Here is a 20,006-nt window from a genome sequence, read left to right as displayed (position 1 = left end):
GCTTCTGGATAATGAGACTGACATTGCTTGATAAGGAATTTTTTCCCTCCAAGCTATGCCACAGAGTGCTGGTGTCTGGGAAGCACTATCCCTGCCTGCCCAGTTTGAGCAAGATGAGGACCCTTGTTACTGTTGGGGCAGAGATGTCCTTGCATCTCCATCTCCCTTCCCTTCCTTCTCCAAAGAAGACTGTGCTGGCACAGTCACCAGCCTGCATTATCCCTGCTCCCTCCTTGTGTGAGACTGTGGAATCAGCCACGCTCCCCTTCTCACACTGACTCATCTCCGTGATCAAAGAGAAGTCATCTCCTAGAAGACAGTCTCCCAAAGAAAGAGCTTTGTTCTTCCTCATTAGTTCTGAGATCTCCTGCTACCTGCAAAGCTTTGGGACAGGCCATCAGTTCTTACTGCTGTTGCTGAGAGAGGCAGATTGTGGAGGGAGATGCGTCAGAGAGATATGTGCTGCAGAGGGGCGAGGCCATGTGAGTTTGGGATTTGGGAAACATGCAGAACATGTCTTGGGGAGGAGGATACAGATGTTCGTGTTGGGAGCAGATATGTGAATAGGAGTGTTTGTCAGAGAGCCCCTTGTCTGCTGCGTTGCTCTCTCCGATTTTTAACAAAATATCCCCCTGAGTTCATGTGCTCTGGTGTGTGTGTCTGCTACACAAGGCAGGCATTGCTGTCAGTGAACTGGTTAATGCCAGTGTCCTGTGGCAGGGACAGGGAGGCAGGCAAGCACTCAGCCTGCCAGCATTTATACCTCCTGGCGTCAGCATTGGCAATGCTTGTGGAGGACTGGGGAGGGCACTGAAATAGTTTCCATTCTCCTCTCTGCTGTGGGAACGAGTTTCCTGGGTAACAAATGCTCCTTGTTCTGCACAGAGCTCCACAGCTGAAATTCTCTGTCTCCTTCCTCACTGCTGCTCCCCGACTGTCCCAGCTGAAGGGGCCGGAGATGTCTGCTTGAGCCTGCCTTAATTAACGCTGACAGTACAATGGGGCTGGCCATACGGGGGTCCTGGAGCTGCACGCTAATGGGGGCACAGTAAATAGTCTCATTTACTGCAGCTCGGTTGGAGCAGAGCCTGCCAGGACTAGCTTTCTGCTTGCTGTAATGGCCAGGCACAGAGGTATGTCCCTCACTCCTGCATCCTACCTGGGGCTTGTCCCTGCTGCTTGAACAGGACCGGGTGGTGGTGTGGGTCCCCAGCATTCCAGGAAAAGCAGGCAGTGGGCTGGGGAGCATGGAGTACCCCCAGTGGGGGAGATACGTCGGTCTTTTGGGAAGGACCTGTGAAGCCTGAGCTCCGGAACTGGTTGAGGGAGCGTTGCCCATGTTTTGGAGGTGAGTAGCAGAGCTGCATCTGCGATTCTGGCTCCAGTGCATTGCAAACAGGCTGCACAGCCCACAGCCAGCTCAAGGCCCTTTCTGTTTTCTTGGTGGAAGGGTCTCTCCCCTCCTTGGAGGGGAAGCCCTAAACTCTTGCCTCTGGAGTTCCTGGTGGGAGCTGCCCTGGGTTTTCAGTGAGAAATCTGATTTGAATGTTACCTGAAGAGATATTTTAAAAGTTCCTAGTGTTCTGGCCTCTGAGACAATTGGCAGCCACTTCCAGTAATAAGTCTTAACATTTTTCTGGCATAGGTGTTTATTTTGACCTCTCCAGAGGTAGAAGCTTCTGAAAAGTGTTATGTTGTCTGGGCTGTTGTATTTGTGTTACTTGGTTCCTGTTTTGGGTGCATCAAGGCCTAAAGCAAAAAGTTTTCAGCCATGTGGCAGTTATTAATTTCTCTGAACTTTGTGTGACATTTTTATCCCTTCTTTGACTTACCTGCTCACTTCCCATGCAGACTCAGTTTAGGAGATGGGGTTTGGTTTGAGCTCATAGGGATTACTTTTTCCAGTGTGGATGCTCCAGTCTCTGAGCTATGCTTGGCTCCGTGCAGGGCTATAGGCACGGGGCTGGATGGGAAAGGGCAATAACATGAGTGGTCCCTCCAGGATGGATGGTGCTTCAGTGCTAGAAACACCTCCCCTGGCACAGCCTGAAGCACAGCTGAGTTTCTGGGGTGTGTGATCATGTCCTAACTGGTGAAACACCAAAAGTAGCCACATATGTCCCTTGCCGAAGCTACCTGTGCCCTGTCAGGACCCACACTGCTCTACCTATGGAGCAGGTTCCATTTCCGTTCTGGTGAAAAGAGGTGATGGAAAAATCCTTTTATGTAGCCCCAGGATAGCAAGAGAGCCCAAGCTTTGCAGGTGGTGACCCCCTGTTTCGGGGAGGGAGATCTGCAGTGGATTGCTTTGCAGAGATGCTGCGATTTAGCCCAGGTCATGGGCAGCACTTTGATCACAGACTGCAGCTAATAGTGGGATCTTGATTTGAGATCCCCTGTGAGAGCAGGGACTGCAGACATCCTGCCCCTGCCAGGTGCTTTCGGAAGTGCTGGTCGTTGCTTCTTGCTCCAGATGTGGCTGCATTTCAGGGATGCTCTGTAGATACTGTTGATGAAGCTCTTTAGGATGAGGCACTACAGGAATTTCAAGAAGCTTCAAGAAGCTTCTTGCAGTCTTCCCATCCTCCTCCTCCTCCTGCGCATTACTTTGCAGACTGCCATTTTATTTCCAAGGGTTTTAGCTGCCATTATCAACGGTAGGAACATAACACTCCAGTCCCTTTTGCTTTCCTTTACATAGCCAGGGTAAGAGGTCAGACAGCTTGCAAGCACACATTATCCAAAATACAAGCTCATCACAGAATAAGATGCTGCAGCTCTGTTTTATGGCACGGACTTTAGTCTTTTTATTTCTCCTCATGCTGCCTTCCTGATTTCCCAGTTCCTGTAAGAATCAATCCTCCATCATCCAGCTCGACTCACCTCCCCTCCTCTCCTTTTCTGCTCCCTCCCATCCCCTGCCTTGTCTGAGGTTCCACAGGGACTGACTGCGAGCTGGAGCGGTGGTGCTGTGGGCATGCTTGTTCCTTCACACGCAGACACGTCACAGCAGCAGCAGCAGGAGCGTTGGAGATGTGATTGCGCAGACCCTCTGCATTGCCAGGGATGCAGCTGTGAAGAAAAAAAAAAATAAGAGAAAAAAAATTGACTCTGTGTTTCCCACAGCATCCTGGTGAGGAGAGCACGGAGCCTTCTGGAATTGGAGTGCACAGTGGTGCCAGAGCAGAGTGTGTTCACTGACAGGAGCCGGGGAACGAAGGATCTGCGGAAAGGTGAGATGGAGAAATGATCGGGGTGGGCGTTAGCTGTGCTGTTGGTTTTCAGGTCGGTCGCTGTCTTGCACTGTGGCTGGTTTGTTTTTGCAGAGGATGCCAGCTACCCGATTAAGGATTTTAGGATTGATTTGTCTCTTTGGAGGCTGCACTGCTTTGGAGCTGCTGTGATTATAATGGATGTGAGCGAGCGGGGAGGCTGGGGCTGCTGCGCAGAATGCGTGTTTGTCTATTGTGGCTGTGAAATAGCAGTTGTCATGTCCAGGGCTGGTTGTGCAGAGGCGAGCCGTGCTTCGCCCCGGCAGTGCCGCTGCACAGCTCTCCATTGTGCCTGCCATGACAGCCGAGCCCACACGGATTGTTGTGGTCCTGCCAGCTACCATGCTCTGTGCATCCCTGGTGGTGATGCTGCTGTGCAGCTCAAAAGCTGTTTTGACAGACAGCGCTTCCATGAAAAGCCAGAGACAAAGGGCTCAGACAGAGGAAAGGTTGCTGTCAGTGTGTTTTTCAGCTTCTTTTTTTATCCTTTTTTTTTTCCTTCTTTTTTCACCCTAAATACTGGTAAATTATATGTTCAAAAGGCATTAGGATAAAATATTATGGCATCTAAAACCCTGCTCTTCTGCTAAGAGACACAAGAGCCGTGTCCTGGCTGGAGTCCTTTGTGTTGCCAGGGTGTGTCTGTGCTGGCTGTGTAAATGGATGCTTTCTCCCTGCCTCTTTTCACAGATCGGATGAGAAAGGTTATCTAGGAATGGAGGAATTATTGCTTTTAATTACTGAAATGAGGGGTTCAGGCTGGGTACCAGTTACTAAAGCTTAATTACATGGTCTTGTTATAGCCAAATCCCTCTTTTCCCTCCCCGCCTTCTTCTTCTTCCCTCCCCCACCCTCTGCACAAATCCTTCCATCAAATTGCCTCTGCATATGGGAGAATGGCTTGAACAAAGAGAAGGATGTATGTGGGATATGGATATAGATGCTGGAGGGGCAGTGGTCAGGATGACAGTGAGAACAATAAAGCGAAGGCATAAAAGAATGAGATTTCAGTGTGTGTGCTAAAGTGACGTGGCCGTAGAGGAATGTGCAAACGGGAATGTCATAACAAAAGGGGATATTCAAAGAGCAGATTCAGTCTTTCTGGGTTATGGAAGATGCTGAGTATGTGGGGTTGCAATTGCAGGTGTTTGGGGGGAATGAGGAGTAAATGGGAGTCACGTTAGCAGTGGCTGTGAAGGAATGTATCATACAAGGTGTGGATTGATGGGTGTCATAAAGGTGCATGGAGTACAAGGGAAGCAGAAATTTGCTTTTTCATCTCCAAACACCTACAGCCTTTAATACCACCTGCTTGGCAGGTCTTACCTGTTCAGAAAACCTTTCTTCCATTTGCCAGTTACCCAAGAATAATTCGGATAAAGCATTTTTAGGCCTCTCAGGGGCAACAGCATGGTAGGGAAAATGTAGATAAAATGGTAGATATTTGGCAGGGCTATAGAGGAACCGTGAAGAGAAGAGGCAGATGACAGGGGCATTGCAGAGCTGGAGAACAGGGGTTTTTGGGTCAGGGACCAGGCGTATAGTGCACAGAGGGGAAATCCAGGGTTGCCATTGTCAGAGAATGTAAATGTGTTGTTTCTGTTGTCATTCTCCAGCCTCTCAGTGTGTTCCCCGAGACAGTCAGTGCTGTGTGCAGCCCCGAGGGGTTTGTGGAGGTGGGGGTTATCCTCAGCACAGCCTCTTCTGCAGTAGTTCTCCGGAGGAACCATTTTGCTGCTGCAGGTTCTCAGTTGGTTTCTTCCTCTCAATCCCTATGAAGTGGCAAGGCTCCATGGCCTTTATACCTAGTGATGAAGATAAATCCAGAGTTTCAGTGCAGGGAGCCAGGTGGGAAGGAGAGGGCTTCTAGCAAAATTGCAGAGCAGAGTACAGTTGGCAACAGTATCCTGGAAGCACCTTCTCATCCTTATCTCGCTCTTGAACCTGGGAAATCTCTCTGTCTCCAGGTCTCTGTCCCTTTCAGGCTCATGGGAGCAGAGAGTGGGATATCTCCTGTAGGTGTGTACCACACTGGGTTTGTGGTGCTGCTGCAGAGCAGGCTCCTATGGGGAATTGGTGGTGGATAACAACAGCACAACTCTGTGTGTGGTACACCGTGGTCTGGAGGACAGGATGTGCAACAGAAGGTATGTATGCAGGATACGCATACTTGTATCAGGATGTGGAAGAAAAATTATGTGTAGTTTGTGTGTACAATGCCTGCCTAAAGAAAAACAAGAAGTTGATGCAGCCTCCTTCACTGTGTGGGGTGGGAGTGCTCCCCAGGACATACAGGCTGTGCCTCTCCAGTAGGTACCACTCTTACAAGAACGTCTGTTAAGCAGTGAGAGTACACAGATAATCTCTGCCTTGAGATGCTTAAAAGGTGTCCAAGAGCTTCTGTGACTGGAGCTGACTGAAATGATTCACAGGAAGGACGTACAGTTGCTGCTGTGTGTCTTCCTCACTGCATCAATGCAGGTGTTGGAGATAAGGTGCAGCTGGATACAAAGGGCCTGGACCTGCATTGCAGAAAGTGCAGGTGGCCCAGGAGAACATGCCATGAACTCAGGAATGGCCTGCCCATGGCTCCATTAACACCTCTCAGATGTCTGAGGCTGTGCGAGTAAACAAAGAACAAATTCTCTGTCCCAGATATCTTCATTTTCTTCCAGTCTCATGTTACTTTTGAGTCAAGATCTCACTCTGGTATGATAGCCACACAGTAGTCTGCCTTTTGCAACCTCTTGTTTTGCTCTGCCCTGTTTTTAATTTATTTCCTAGTCTTATTTTTATTTTCCAGTGTTTTCCTAGTATAATACTAGGGGCAGGTTGATAAATCTGACATGGGTCACTTTCCTTGCCCTTGCAGCACAGCTACAGACTTCATCTTTAATATTTTTCAGCCACGTGCTTTCACCTCCGTCCTCTCTTTTCTAATGGGTATTTTTATCAAAAGCCCTGTTGCCAGCTGTGATCATGCAACTATTCTTTCATTGTTCTGGGATCAAGAATATCTTGTCCTTCTGACTTGAGCGCATTCATCTTCTTGAACTGTTTCCACTCAAAAGCTCATTTCCATTTTCTGCACCTTCTTTAACCTGTATTATCTAACCTGTCATTGCTGCAGCTTCAGTATTCTTCATGCCAAAACAGCACCAGAGACGCTGTTTTACTTACCTCTAATATCTTTCTGGGTGTGATTACTCATTGAGGTTGGTCGGGAGACTTTCTGTTCTAATCTCTTCACCTTTCTTGGTGAATCCAGATTATTTTTTTTTTTTTACTTATGAGGTGCTTTCAGAGTCTTTTCTGCAGTACTTCTGCAAGCTCTTTGTTTTCATTGGCATTATAATTGTTTTCCCTGACACACCCGAGATCGACTCTTTAAAAATTAAAAAGGTTTCATTAGAGATCTGTTTGCTTTTTACCATTCTGTTTAATATAAACTGGGTCAGCTTGAGATACTCAATCCAAAGCCACTTCTCTACCTTGGATGCTGTGTGAAAAACTCATCTCAGTAGGCACAGTTCTGATGATTGAACACAAGAAAAGCAAATCCAAAGTAAGAGGTGTGGAGACCTGTGTGGGTGGTGAGAGGTGGCGGGTCAGAGGTGGAGGTACCTCCCTGTCAGCTATGGAGTCACAGGACAGTACTCAATAGCAAGACTTTGTCCCCATTCTTGTGGAAACCGTTGAAATCAGACTGGTACTGTGAAACTTCACTTGTCTTCAACCTGAGCTGCTTTGTAGGGAGACTTCTGATGTGGATAAAGTGGTTCTGGCTGTTCANCAAAAGAGACAGAAGCCCACCCCATTCCAGAGCTGTGCAAAAGGCTGCCAAGATAAGGCTTGAGGAAGCTGAGGGAGCTTGGCTGGCAGGGGGTGAAATCCACAGCAGTGATCAATGACAGCTGTGTTGGTAACCAGCTTTAGCAGGGATTTGCTGTGTTATCTGCTGAGCAGGTTCCCTGCACCCCCTCACACTCATCTGAAAGTTGGTTACTCTCCAAAGAGAAAGAAATAGACTGTCAAAATACCTCTGGTTCCTGATTCTGCTCCAGTTTTCTCTCTTGATGAAAATGATTTTATTATTCATTTTCTGAAAGAAGTGGGTCAAAGCAGGGACATACCTGTTAAGATGAGCATAAAAACAGGCTTGTCCACAAGCTCTTCCTCCCCTACCACAGTTGTGCTGCAGCTTCAGGGTCGTGTAGACAATGGTTTTTTTCTATCCATCAGACACATTCAAATATTTTTTACTGGGCAAGTCTGCTGGTGGCTGTATCAGCAAATAAGAGGGAAAAAAACCCAAACAAAACACACTGTGGTCGTTAACTGCTGTAAATGGGAAGGAGGCAGAAGGCAGAGCGTAATGTGGGCGAGTGGCCATAATGTAGGTGATGGCAGCTCTTGGCTCAGGCTCAGCCTCTGAGATTGGACTCTTGGGAGAGAGACCATGTGCTGGTCTTTGTGCAGTGCTGAAGGTGCGGGGCTGGCAGTACCTGTGAGTGATAAATAATAAATATTTGAGTGATACCAGCAATGCTGCTGACCGTTGGCTCAACCACCAAACTACCTCTCTTTGCTCCCGCACAACATGTCACTGCCCTGTTGTTGTGCTTTTGGAGACAGTGGCACAGATATCTCAGTGTTGAGATCCAGCGGTTCTTTCTGGCAGGAGGGGTTTTTCTGCTCTGTGAGTTACAGGGAAAAAAATTAAATATTAAATTAGAGCCTCTATGGAAGACCTTGGCAAATACACGGGAGGTTTTCACCTGATAATTTGCCTCAGACCTACTGTTAACCTCAGACTAGAGTCCTTGCTCCCTATGCAGTTGTACTAATCTCATCAGTTTAACTCCAGAACTGCACCTTATTCTTTATAAACTCATACCAGCTGCCATTGCTTCTGGAAGAGCATGACCTAAATGCTTTCAGTGGGCAGATCTCCTCTGTTCTGCTCTGCCTGCATCAATGCAGGACCAGCTGCATGGTTAGTCTCCTTTTGCCTATAGGTCCAGCTCACCCGAATTGGTTAGCAGGCTGCCTTCTTTTGGTCCACCCCTGGGGTTCCCATGGTGAAGAGCAGGGATGTGTGCCTCAGGCTCCATCGTCATGTGTCTTCTGTGTCAGCTCAGATAGCATAGCTGTACTCACAGATGTCCTCCTAAGCAGGGAGGATGACCTGTCTGATCATTGAGCTGGTGCAGTTTTCTGGTTTTAGCAATGAGGTTCATTACAGTGTCTGCTGAGACAGGATTTTTCCTGTAGTCCCACCCAGTCCAGTAACTCAAGTGGCAGAATGATAAGCCCACATATGAGAAGATCCAGTGGGAGGAGTAAATAATTCATATCTCTGGTCCCAAGATCCCATTGGCTCACACAATGTCTCTTCCTTGGCTTTGCCTGTTTCATTCTGATGGTTGGTACCTGGAGTGACACATCTGCCCTGGGGTTTGGCTTACTCTGGTCGACCTCTCCTTCACCACTTGCTAGTATGTTAGTTGTTGTAGTGTCTTCTAAGGGGTTTCTTGCCTAAATGTGGCTTACCAGGAGCAGTGATTGTAGCTTGACCCTTGAGAAAATCAGTAAGAGCATTTCCACATGCATCTGCACTTCCCCATTTTCTGCTAGCAACACTCTGTTCTCACTTGCCCACAGCCCGTGGCATCTGACTTAACCTGCTGCTGAGACTTGTCCTCCAGCTGCAGGTCATAGTGCTTGGAATGGCATTGAGGAGAGCATCATTCCTACCCAGATGTCTCCTCCTGCCTTCAGCTCCTTGTCATATGCCTCATTTTCATTTCCGCAGGCACTTGCTATTTATAATTACTGTATTTATAAAGCACTCTGAAGGTGGTGACTGCTTATTACAGTAAGCCTGACAGCCTGTTTATTCCCATGTGCTTCTCAGAGTGGCTGTTTTTGAGGGAGGACTGGGTCAGAGGAAAGGTGAGGCAGCGTGGGGCTCAGGGGGACCACAGACATCCTCGGCAGTAAGGCTAGCCAGTCCATGGCACAATAAAAGAGGAAGAGAGGAGAAACTGCAAGAAAACAGGGATGTCCTGGCAGTGACAAGCCATGGCATGAAGGTGGTTAATGCACAAAGGTGACGGTGCTCCAGCCACACACCATTCAGTTCATATTTTATAGCTCGTTGAGACACTTGAGAGTCAATGCTGGTCCACTGAGGTTTCTTTTATCTGTGTTTCTCTTGGTGACTTTGCAGAAGCTTCAAAGACCCCATAGAATATTTCCATGTCTGTAACCCTGACCTCTCCCAGGCTTTGTACTGCTGACAAGATTTGGTACCTCAGGGTAGAGAAACACCCCAAACTGAAACAATGAGTTTGTGTTTGTCGTAGAGGTACTGGGGAGTGATTCCCATCTGTACCAGAGCACGTTCAACAGCCAAAGCACTTTGGTCCAGTGCCTTGTTGTCTGCTTTCCCCTTGACACAAGTTGAGGTTGAAAAGAAGAACCACAAAAACCTCTTGGCCTGCCCATCAGAATGAAAGGGGAATCTTCTTTCAAGGGTGCAAGCCACCAGACCTCACTGATTTAATGAGGAAAATTCACCAAGGTAATATATCCTTCAACCCAGACATTAGTAAGACTTTGAGGACCCTCTTGTCTCTTGGGAAACCTCAAAGAGAAGTTGCATGGGGACATGGAAAACCTCTCTCACAAACCTACACCAAGAATTTGTGCAACTTAAGAGAGCAAACCCCATGAAACCACACTACATAGACAGGGTCAAGAAACTCTTTTTCTCAGAGAGTGGATATGTAAGAAAATCCCCTGGTTTCTTCTAGGCTAGTCTTGTTGTAAATCTTGAATTTTTTTAGCTTGAGACTAAGTTACGTAAGTGTACATTAGAGAAGATAGTCACAAAAGTATACTTTGTCAGGTTCCAGATCATCAAACTGATTAAATTGATTCCAGCTCATTAAACTGATGTCTTTAAAATGCTAAAAGTAACAGCTTGTCACCCTGGTCATAAGGGACTTCACCTGGTGAGCATGTGCATATGAACATTAAGGTACATAACAGATGGAATGGAAGATTATGGCACAGAGGCTTCTAATGTTGATATAGAAACCAGGGCCCATCCCACTGTCACTTGGGAAACTGTGTGCAATTAGTCACCCCAGCTCAGAAGCATGAATGAGCAGTTGGGGAGAATTGAGGAACTTCCCAGGAAACTGCACAGGGACCTGGAAAACTCTCCTAAGAGGGGAGACTGAAGAAGTGGGAGTTACTTGAGACAAATGGGAAACTGTAGGGTTTGTGGTACGAAATAATGAATGATGTAGAGAAAAACAATAACGATTTATGAGGTGCCCTGATTGTAACATGGAATTACTCCAGGAAATTAAAGAGGATTATTTGAAACTGATAATATGAATAATTTTCACATACTGTGATTAATTAGTCCATGAATCTTGCTTTCAAACTTCAAAGCCCAGCAGTATTCCCAAATGGCTTGGCATTTTTGTGAATAAGACTTCCCAGTGTATTTATAGTACATGTTCAGAAGTTGCAGAGTTTTAAAACCTTGTGGTTTTGTTGAGGCCCATCTCAGTGCTAGGCCTTAGGAAAGTCAAATGGTTCTTCACCACTTGTTTCAGCTACTTGTTTTTTCTGATACTTCTGGTACTGAAAGGATAGAACAGCTTCAAGAAAGATGATGTCCAAATGTGAGTGTGTCCTAGCTGTGAAGATCTGGGAGCCTGCAGTGTGAAGGTGTCTCCTCAGTCCTCTCAAACACCCTTGAAGTGATTAAAAGCAGACTGCTTATAGAATCTTAGGATGGTTTGGGCTGGGAAGGGCCTTTAAATTCCAGTCCTCCTGCCATGGACACGGACATGGATACCTTCCACTAGACCAGGTTGCTCAAAGCCCCATCCAGCCTGGTCATCCCTCCCGTAGACTTGGTTGGTCTCTTGGAACTGTGACTGCTCTTCCAGTACAGTGTCAAGGATCATCCCTATTTGCCCTCCTTTTTTTCGCAGTGAATAGGTCTGTGCATACTCTGCAGCCCAACATCCTCAGCAGAAGTCCTTGGTTAATCCAGGGTTATCAGATTTAGTTAGACCCTTAATGCTCTGTTGAACCCAGTCATTCCAAGTCTAATTAGCACATGAGCTGTCTTGTGGAGTGATATCCTAAAATAAACTGTCCTGAATAGAACTTTACAAACTGAGTTTGGTCTGGGTTGCCAGCCCCTACAAGGGATACATTTCCCTCTCAGAAGAGAAGTATGTGTAATCATTAGGAGTGTCTGGTCTGATTCATAAGTATTTTATTAAGGTTCTGGCTTGCCTTTTGTTAGTTCTGTTGCCTGGAAAATATTCTGTTACATAAACTGAGGCTGTGGTTTCATCCAGATCCTCTTGAGTTCTGCCTTGCCGCCAGCCATGCAAACATACAAGCACACCCACACATCAGGAGGACACTTGGAGAGAGGTTGGATCTGAGGATCTGAGAATACTCTTGTACTTGAGCAGAATGAAAATCTTGGGACCAAGGGTTGGCAAAGATTGGAGTAGGAAATATGATCCTACCCCAAGGGCAAGCAATGAAGTTTAATACCCGTATGTTCAAAAAGACTGACAGATAACTACTATTGTGGCATGTAATTTGGTGTGGAGTGCACTGGTTCAGGAAGTTACAAGCCCTAAAATTTGCAGGAATTAAAAAAAATTATATTCTGAGAGAGGGTTGTGTAGTGTCCTTCTTTGCAATGTAAACAATTCCCATGTGAAGGAGAGTGCTTGTTATTGGGCAGTCTGACTATGGTCCAAGGATTCTTTTCCCACATCAAGCGCTTCTTGTCTCATCTTCCTGCGAATCATTCTTCCTTTTTTCATTTTACCCACACTGAACTCTGCTAAAGTGATATCCAGACAAGATTGCAGAGGACCTGTTTGTTCAAGGACATGGCCAAAAAAGGGTCAAAAAATGCACAGTCTTAACAGTAATCAGGCAATTTCCATTTTCAAATGTGTGTGCTACAGGATCTCTTCCTTCAGCTACCTTGAAGGGATTGCAACATGCAGCCTGTGGTCTAAAAGCAGTTGGGTATCAGTGTTATTATTATATATATTTACGTATTAATATATAACTATATGTGGTCCTGACGTCCTTCAGAAGGCGGGATAAATTTCATGCATTAAACTCGTCAGATGCTGCCTTTATTGGGCTGATACTCAGCCTTTTTGCTTTGTACAATGCTGTCATTCACAAATCTGGGAGTTTTGAGCCTCCAGATCGTTGAATTGCTTTCTGCAATGGAGACACAGATGTCTTCCTGTGTATCCAGCTATTGCTTCTGGTCTTGGTAGAACAACCTCAGGTTAGGAAGGGTTAAAGTCTCCCGCAGTCTTAGCAGGAGTCAGCTGTTGGACACAGCTGCTGATTAAAAAAACATTTAGATGTGCACTGTGAAGAGGAACATCTAGTAAAACCAGGCTGCTGCTGGGATATGTTCTGTTTGTGCCTGATTTCAGAGCTCCTGCTTTGTTTGCACGCAGTGTGTATTAAATTCTGTGTAGGATTGCATCATTTAATACAGCTCTGCAGATGCAGGCAGTCTGGCTGCCTGGCAGTTCTGATGTCCATCACTCCTAGGTAATGCCATACCTTCATTGCTTCTCCTGTTCACTGGGGCGTGGTTACCTAGTCGTTGTAGCAAACCACTGCTGTGTTCCAGTCTGAAAATAATCCTGCTGGAGTTTTTTGGCATCTCTAGCTGCTTTATTTATAGTGGCCTGAGGGGTAATACTTTTATTTCAAGATCTTGGCCTGGCTGTGGTTTTACTTCACTCTCCCATAGCCACCTCTGCTGCCTATTGTGCTTCTCCTATGTTGCTGCATAAGGATGTACCTTTGTAATCTGCCATCCCAGAAATATTTGGTTTTCACTTGATAGTGAGTGATTCCTACATATGTGGCGCTCTGGGCTGAACAGACAATAAACATCATTTTGCAGACTCTTTAACTGAATTATCTTAAGACTGAGTTCCTTATTTGTCAGGCCTTCTCAAGTGGTCACTGATGCTTTTGCCTTGCAGGGAGGGTTCAGGATTGTTCTGCAGCTCTGGTTCCTGCAACATGTGGTCTGGACAGAAATGCAATGCCAGTTTTAGTCCCCATGGAGAAGAAGCAATAGGGAAGAAATGCCGCTGTGGAGTGACTGGAGCCTGTATGGATGTGCTGGCCAGTAGCGCAGCGAGATCTTATTCACTGTGAAGGCAAACCATCTTTGTCCATTTTTGGACTTAGCTCATCTGTTTTCCCCAACTCATGGGTGTGGTAAGGGATCTAGGACTACTTGAGGTAGAGCTGTCCTTGTGCTTTTTTTTGTGCAGATTAAATTTGCTTCTGCAATTATCCTTCCATAAGCTTTGGATAAGCAGATCATCTCCTTTGCCATGGTCTGGGCAACACTTAAGTTTCCTGAAGCCAGATTCCAGTAAATGTTAGGGAAGAAAATCCAGTGGAAGTGATTTGTGACCTCTCTTTAAAAGGTCTTTCCAGAGTATAGTAATTATAGGGATGCTACAGATCTCTAGCAAGTCCTGAAGTCTCCAGTGCTGTTGAGAACATTTCCATGTATATGAAGCATCTGTACCCTCTCCATCTATTGATGTCATCTCAGGAGCCTTCACCCTTGCAGTGCACACCTGAGCAAGAACAACTGCTCTTTTCACCTTTGCATGTGAAACATATGACAGACTCGTGGGGCAGTTTTGCCATCCTGTCCGCCTGCAGGCACTGGTTAGGGAGCCAGCTTTGATTCCTGAAGCTGAGCTGAGTTTGATGTCTGACTTCTTCAGCCAAACACTCCATTCCCTGCATCCTGTGGCTGTTGTGGTGGAGTGTTTTGAGGTCATGGATCCCAGGTATAGAAGTTGGTGGCTTCACTTCTGCTGAAGTCACACTTCTGCTGGCTTTGACTCAGGTTCACCTACAGCTGCTGGCTGTGGTTTTGTCACTGTTCAGCTACAGCTGCTGGTTCCTGGGGTCCTTAGTTGGGCAGGTCTGTAAAAGGAGCACGTTCATGTTGGCAGCCAGCTGACAGTCCTGCTTTGCCACAATTCACAGAATCATACAATGGCTTGGGGTGAAAGGGATCTCAAAGATCATGTAGTTCCAACCCCCTTGCCCTGGAACAGGGAAGCCACCCACTAGGCCAGGATCACTAAGCCCTGGCCAAAGATCTGCAGCTAGGTAAGAGTTAATCTTGGCATCCTCAAATATTGATTGTGCCCAGCAATTTCATATGCTTATAGGAATTTTTTCTTTCTGTGCGGGTTCTTGAGTGCTCTGGTGACCCTGCAACGGCTAGGCCCCAGCACCCAGGCAGATCCATTTTTCAAAATGGAATTGTGTGATTTCTGCTCTTGTAAGATCTTCAGTAAGCTTTCAGAGTGCTCAGGCAGAAAGGTGCTATACAAGTGTGGCCCCTCCTCCTGCTGCTGCTGCTACTAGAGTGTCTGCGATAAGAAAGGATTTACTGTGTCTGCAGTTTAATTCAGCAGCAATTTCTGTGTGATATGAACAGCTAGAAACATCAGAGTCTTTTTCTTCTCTACAGATTTGCATAAAGTAATTAGGAGCATATGTGGTGGGGGCTGGGACAGAGTGGCTGGTGGGGAGGAGGAGGAGGAGCAGGTTCCATCCCAGATCACCTCAGTGGATGCTGTGAGTCATGCCCTGTAAATGGCTCTTACGAGTGCCACATGCCAGATGATGAGTCACGGAGCAAGGGAGCACAGAAATGGGAGAAACTGGTTCGGTCACTGTCCTGGCTCCTGTGATAGCTGGTATAGATCTGCTGCTTGAGCTATTTCTGGTGTCTTGTATAACTCTAAATGCACAGAGCAGCTGGGCCATCTTTTCCTCTGACTGAGAGGCAGTACCTGCCTTATGCTGGTTGTGTCATTGTCAGGAATACACAAACTGCACCTATTGCTTATTTTCATCTCTGCTGCTGAGTCCCTCATCCCTGACCTGTGCTGCTTCTTGCTGTCAGGAGCTCAGGGGCTGTGACTGACTGTCACGTGCTGCAGTTTCCATTTGGAACACATCATAATCCTATATGGTTCTGAGATGTAATGATACATTAATCATGGGCTTAGTCAGACTGTCCTGGAAACCACTGGAAAAAGCCCTGGCCAAGGCAGCACCGCTTTGTGGAAAGAAGAGGGAAGCGGTCCTTTTAGGAATCACTGCTCAGCACCATGAAAGGAACCAGCCTGAGCTGAGGCAGAAATTTAGTATTTAGTGTTTCTGTGTTGCTGCAGCCCCCTTTAAACATCAAGTTCTGCAATGTTCACTCTGGGACCATGCAGACCACCCTCACCCTGTTTCCCGAGGCTGGGAAGGAGAGCTGGAGGTTTAGGATGAGTCAAAGAACTAGTATTTCCTTTTACACCTTTTCTTTCATTAAACACACTGGATGATTTAATAAGGAGTTTAATGAAGGTGTGAATTTGACAGATGATGTATTAGCTGGCAAGAAATAAACAGATGTCCAAACAAATACCACTAACTAGTACCACTGTACAAGAATTTACAGGCTTCCTCAGCTCCAGCCTCTGCTTGCTCACCCTCATGGTTCAGATCCATCCCCAGGCCACTCATCCTTTGCCACTCACCCCATCCTCTTCTCTGATGCTGCTGTCTGAATGGCCTCCAGTTTCCTGAAATTTTCCTGATAAGATTTTCTTTAAGACCATTCAGTACTTTCTGGCAGTTTTTGGAGTGGCAGAGCTGGTGCAGGGACAAACTGCAGTACTGGTGCTGGGTACAGTGAGCCCTGAGATCCCCCCATGCTGTCTGAAGAGTGGCTTTCAGTCTGGATTAATCTCCTGGCCCTTTTGCCTGGAGTTAGACATACAGGGAGTAAGCTGAATATATCTCTCCCTGTGGAGCAAAGAGGAGATGTCTGTATTGTGCCCTTGTCTGCAAAATCACACCGTTGCTTTTTGCAGCATTTCTGCCGGTGCTTGTTTTGTAGGGCTGTGTGCTTTCTTCAGGCGTGTTGATGCAAATGTGCTGTAGGAGTCAGGGATTCACATGGAACAGCTCTCAGAACAAGCAGCTCCAATACAATGGGATTTTTTCTGCTTCTTCTATGAAACTGAACGCACAGCTTTTAACCCTGTTTTTCTGTCTTTTACTCTGTCTTTTTACCCTTCCTCTGTCTGAGGAAGATGCTGATGACAGTGAAACCACAGCCATACAGAAAGAGGCAGCAAGAACCCTCACAGTTAAAGATTTCCTTTGGACATTCAATTTCATAGATGAAGTGACTGGTTTCACAGAAACAGTAATCTGTTCAGAAAAGCCATTCTCCAAAAAGCCAGCATTGCCTCCAGCTGACAGGTCTGATGATCTTCCTCCTACCTCTTCATCCTCTGTGCTCTATGTGCAGTCTTTTTACATTTAAATCACATTTATTTGTTGTATCTCTGCATGCCTCCTCCAGTATTACGTTTTATGAGGAAAGCTGTGTCCCTATGTGTTCAACCCTGTCACCCAACAAGCAGACAGCACTGAGCAGAGAGGGATGTTAAGTATTCAGCAGTAGAACTCCAAAATCGTGGTTGGAGCCATAAGAGGTAGCAGGGTTCCTGAAGATGTGTGCCACCACACCTAACTCATCAGCCCCTGGAGGCAAGGCTGGTGCTTACACCAACCCCCTCTAATGGAACCACTTCAGAGCCAGCTCTGGTGGCTTCTGCATCTTCTCAGTAGTGTTGCAGAGGCAGGAGTCTGTACTCCAGAAGCCGTGAAGCTGCACCGACCATCTTTAAATTAGCACAAGGTCCTCAGTCTTAGAAGGCATGAAGTGCAGAGCCTGAAGGATTCTGCATTCTCCTCCTGTTCCCTGCAGCATGCTGCCTCCTCTCTAAAGCACAGACATGACTTGGTAGGCGGCTCTCAGATCAGTGCTGAACCATCCTTTGTTGCTCGGCACTCACCTGCTCTTTACCTAGAGCTTTGCTGTAGCTAAGGAGTTTTTGTTTTGCATATTTATATACGTGGGGCTACAAATCATTCCTGAGCAATTCCACACCAAACATAGGTGTCTCACCAAAAGCCATCCTTTCTGCTCTGTATTATCTTGACTGGAATGAAGCACCCACAGGTCATGAAATGTGTGGTCCTCACCTTCTCTGAGTAACCCCTAAGCACCTCAAGAAAGAGCTCACGGAGTAAACAACCCATGTCTCCCATGTTGCAGCAGATGGTGTCAGTATGGAGAAGGCAAGAATTTTGCTGTTGGAGAATAAAATGGCTGTTGTACTGATGGATCTAGGGTTGTGGTGCTCCCTGCATGCCTCCCTGCCTTTCACTGCCGTGACATGCTTTTCCAGGCAGGGATCGATGCTGGATGCTGTGTTTGCTGTTGTACATGTAGCATTGAGCAAGATTCAGCACACTGTGGGCTTGCTGATAAGAAGAATGAACTGATCTGGCAAAAAGCGTTCAGGTATAGACTATCAACATCTGGAAATTTCCCATTGGAAAGAGGAGTGAGGGCTTTACAAAGAGCTGAACAAAGAGCTGAACAAAGCCAGCAGAATCTGAAATGTCTGCTTGCTGCATTTTATTCCCCAGTGTCAATCCCAGCCTAGCAGACCCTGAATACGAAGAGGAAGGATCCTTCTACTGTCTTCCAGAGTAAGAGAGGGAGAGTCAAGCGGTGGTAGGGCTAGAGAGGATGCTCTGGTGTTGGGAACTGAGTAATCTTTGCACTGGCAGTGCGTCACCAGCCTTCCTGCATCCCTAAGTCAGGAGGAAGGGAGGGGAGGTGTTGCAAGGGAGAGAGGAGTATCTAGGGCACAAGACATCATGCCTATCCCTAGAGAAGCGATCAGTATGTCTCCTGGCAGGAGCTGTCTGCATGCCACCTGTGATGCTGGACCTCAGAGCCTTGCTGGGGGCAGGCTGTGGGTGCAGGCAGGATGGGCATCCGTCTGCTGCAGCGTCTGTGACAGCCCGGGAATCACATTCCTCCCGGGGAACCTGTGCTGCCGCCGAAACCAAAATGCTGGGCAGAGCCGCGTGTTGCAGCCAGAGCACAGGAGAGACAGCTGGGAAATGGCTGCGTGTCAGCTCTGACATTTTGCCGTCAAATGTCAGAGTGTCTCTGTGCAAGCCTCGTCCTCCCACAGCAGCTTCTGCACTGACACGAATTGTGTGCTGCTCGGCGGGGCTTGTCAGCCGATGGGTGCTGGTGCTGGGAGTCAGCTCCAAGCAGCCATTTTCCAGAGGCAGTGGAGACACGGTGCTTCAGCAGTGAAGTGTGCTACCATCCTCAAAACAACACCTTTCAGATGGATGCATTGTGGCAGCACTGGAAATATGGCAAAACCTTATGGAGGGATGTGATCTGAGCGTTACAATCAGCTACAAGGGCAGTAACAAGGGCAGGGGTGGCCCATGTGAGCAGATAAGCACTGGGGGACCAGCTTTTTTCCCAAAATGCTTGGTAGGTGGGGGGAGGCAGGGGCGAGAAGACAGGGTAAACATCTGCTGAGTTAAATAAAAATAAACTCAGATACACTCAGAGCTCCTGTTGCGCCATCAGTGGAGCACAGGGTCCAAAATGGGGGATGAACTCCGCCCCAGCCACTAAACACCACTTTCAGCACGTGTGCATGTGTGTGCGCTAGGCTCAGGGTCAGGAGCTACTGCTACCCACAGTACCTCTTGAACAGTGGGATCTGGGGAATCCTAGATGTAAAGGATCTTCCCCCAGGATCCGGCCAGAGTACGGACTCATTCCTTTCGGGCTCTGTGGCAGTGGCTGTGGGAAAGGAGCCAAAGGCTTGTAAGACGGAGGAGTCACTAAAAGGGGTGTAAAGGTTGATAGGGGTTTTAGGGAGACTATAGGTGAGGGAGAGTTTGGAGTTGCACAGTAAATAGTCCAGTTGGATGTAGTCCAAGTGGTCCAGGAGATCTCTGTTCCTCAGAGCCTAATCCTGGGTGAAACATCCCAGCAGCAGCAGACGTGTAGGTGAGTGTTCCCACCCTGTAAGTCTCTGGTACTATCTACCAGAAGGCCTATCTGTTCTCTGACACTGGTGTTAGCATTAAATTTTGCATTATTGGGTGTTTACTGTAAACACTAGCTCCGTTTCCATCTTTGTATTTTTGTTTCCTGACAGCATCATCCTGTGTCTGTGAGAAGCACTACTATGTGTGGGAGGAAAGTACTTCTTTTGATCATTTTTTTATCATCTTATAATTGCTATTCTTACATCTTGAAGCTGAAAGAACTGAAGTTCCTGATGTTTCTGTGTAGCTGTCTTACTGCTTACGCTCTTGTTCTAACTTCTCTTATCCCACATATCTCAGTTTCCCTCGTGGGCTGCCATGTGCCTTTGCAGCTCTGCTCCAAATCCATTATCACTCCATAGTCACAAAAGCTGGGATAAGGTAGGCAAAGGCCACATGAATACCACTTTCTGGAGTCTGAAGGTCAGTGGTGCCAGCAGATCTGAGGTCCTGGAGTCCAGAGCAGAACCACAGGATGCAGTTTACAGGATGCAGTTTTCAGGGTGCAGTGAGCACTGAGGATGCCTGGGTGAGTTGGGGGATGTGTATTGCTAACCCAAGGATGTTTGGGCCAAGGTTTTCAGAACAAATGGTGGACCTGTGAGAGCAGTAGGTCATTTTTTAATCTCTCAGGATCATCCTGGATCACTGATG

General features: G+C 47.0%; 1 protein-coding gene across 8 annotated transcripts in view; it reads left to right on the top strand.

The window, feature by feature from the left end:
- The window catches only part of RUSC2 (RUN and SH3 domain containing 2), a 57,895-nt gene that overhangs the window by 19,427 nt on the left and 18,462 nt on the right, over window positions 1-20,006 (top strand). For 5 of the 8 annotated variants that reach the window (XM_017819046.1, XM_017819045.1, XM_017819051.1 and 2 more), the window contains exon 2: window positions 3,127-3,233. The gene's annotated coding sequence lies outside the window, so the exon portion shown is untranslated. Of the gene's footprint in view, window positions 1-1,113; window positions 1,134-1,187; window positions 1,349-3,126; window positions 3,234-13,351; window positions 13,593-20,006 lie in introns of those variants that run through there. The other 3 variants (XM_017819049.1, XM_017819047.1, XM_017819048.1) reach the window with 3 other exon arrangements.

Source organism: Lepidothrix coronata, unplaced genomic scaffold, assembly GCF_001604755.1.
Source record: "Lepidothrix coronata isolate B3197 unplaced genomic scaffold, Lepidothrix_coronata-1.0 Scaffold72, whole genome shotgun sequence".
NCBI classification, from domain to species: Eukaryota; Metazoa; Chordata; class Aves; order Passeriformes; family Pipridae; genus Lepidothrix; species Lepidothrix coronata.
This window is presented reverse-complemented; position numbering and strand designations above follow the sequence as displayed.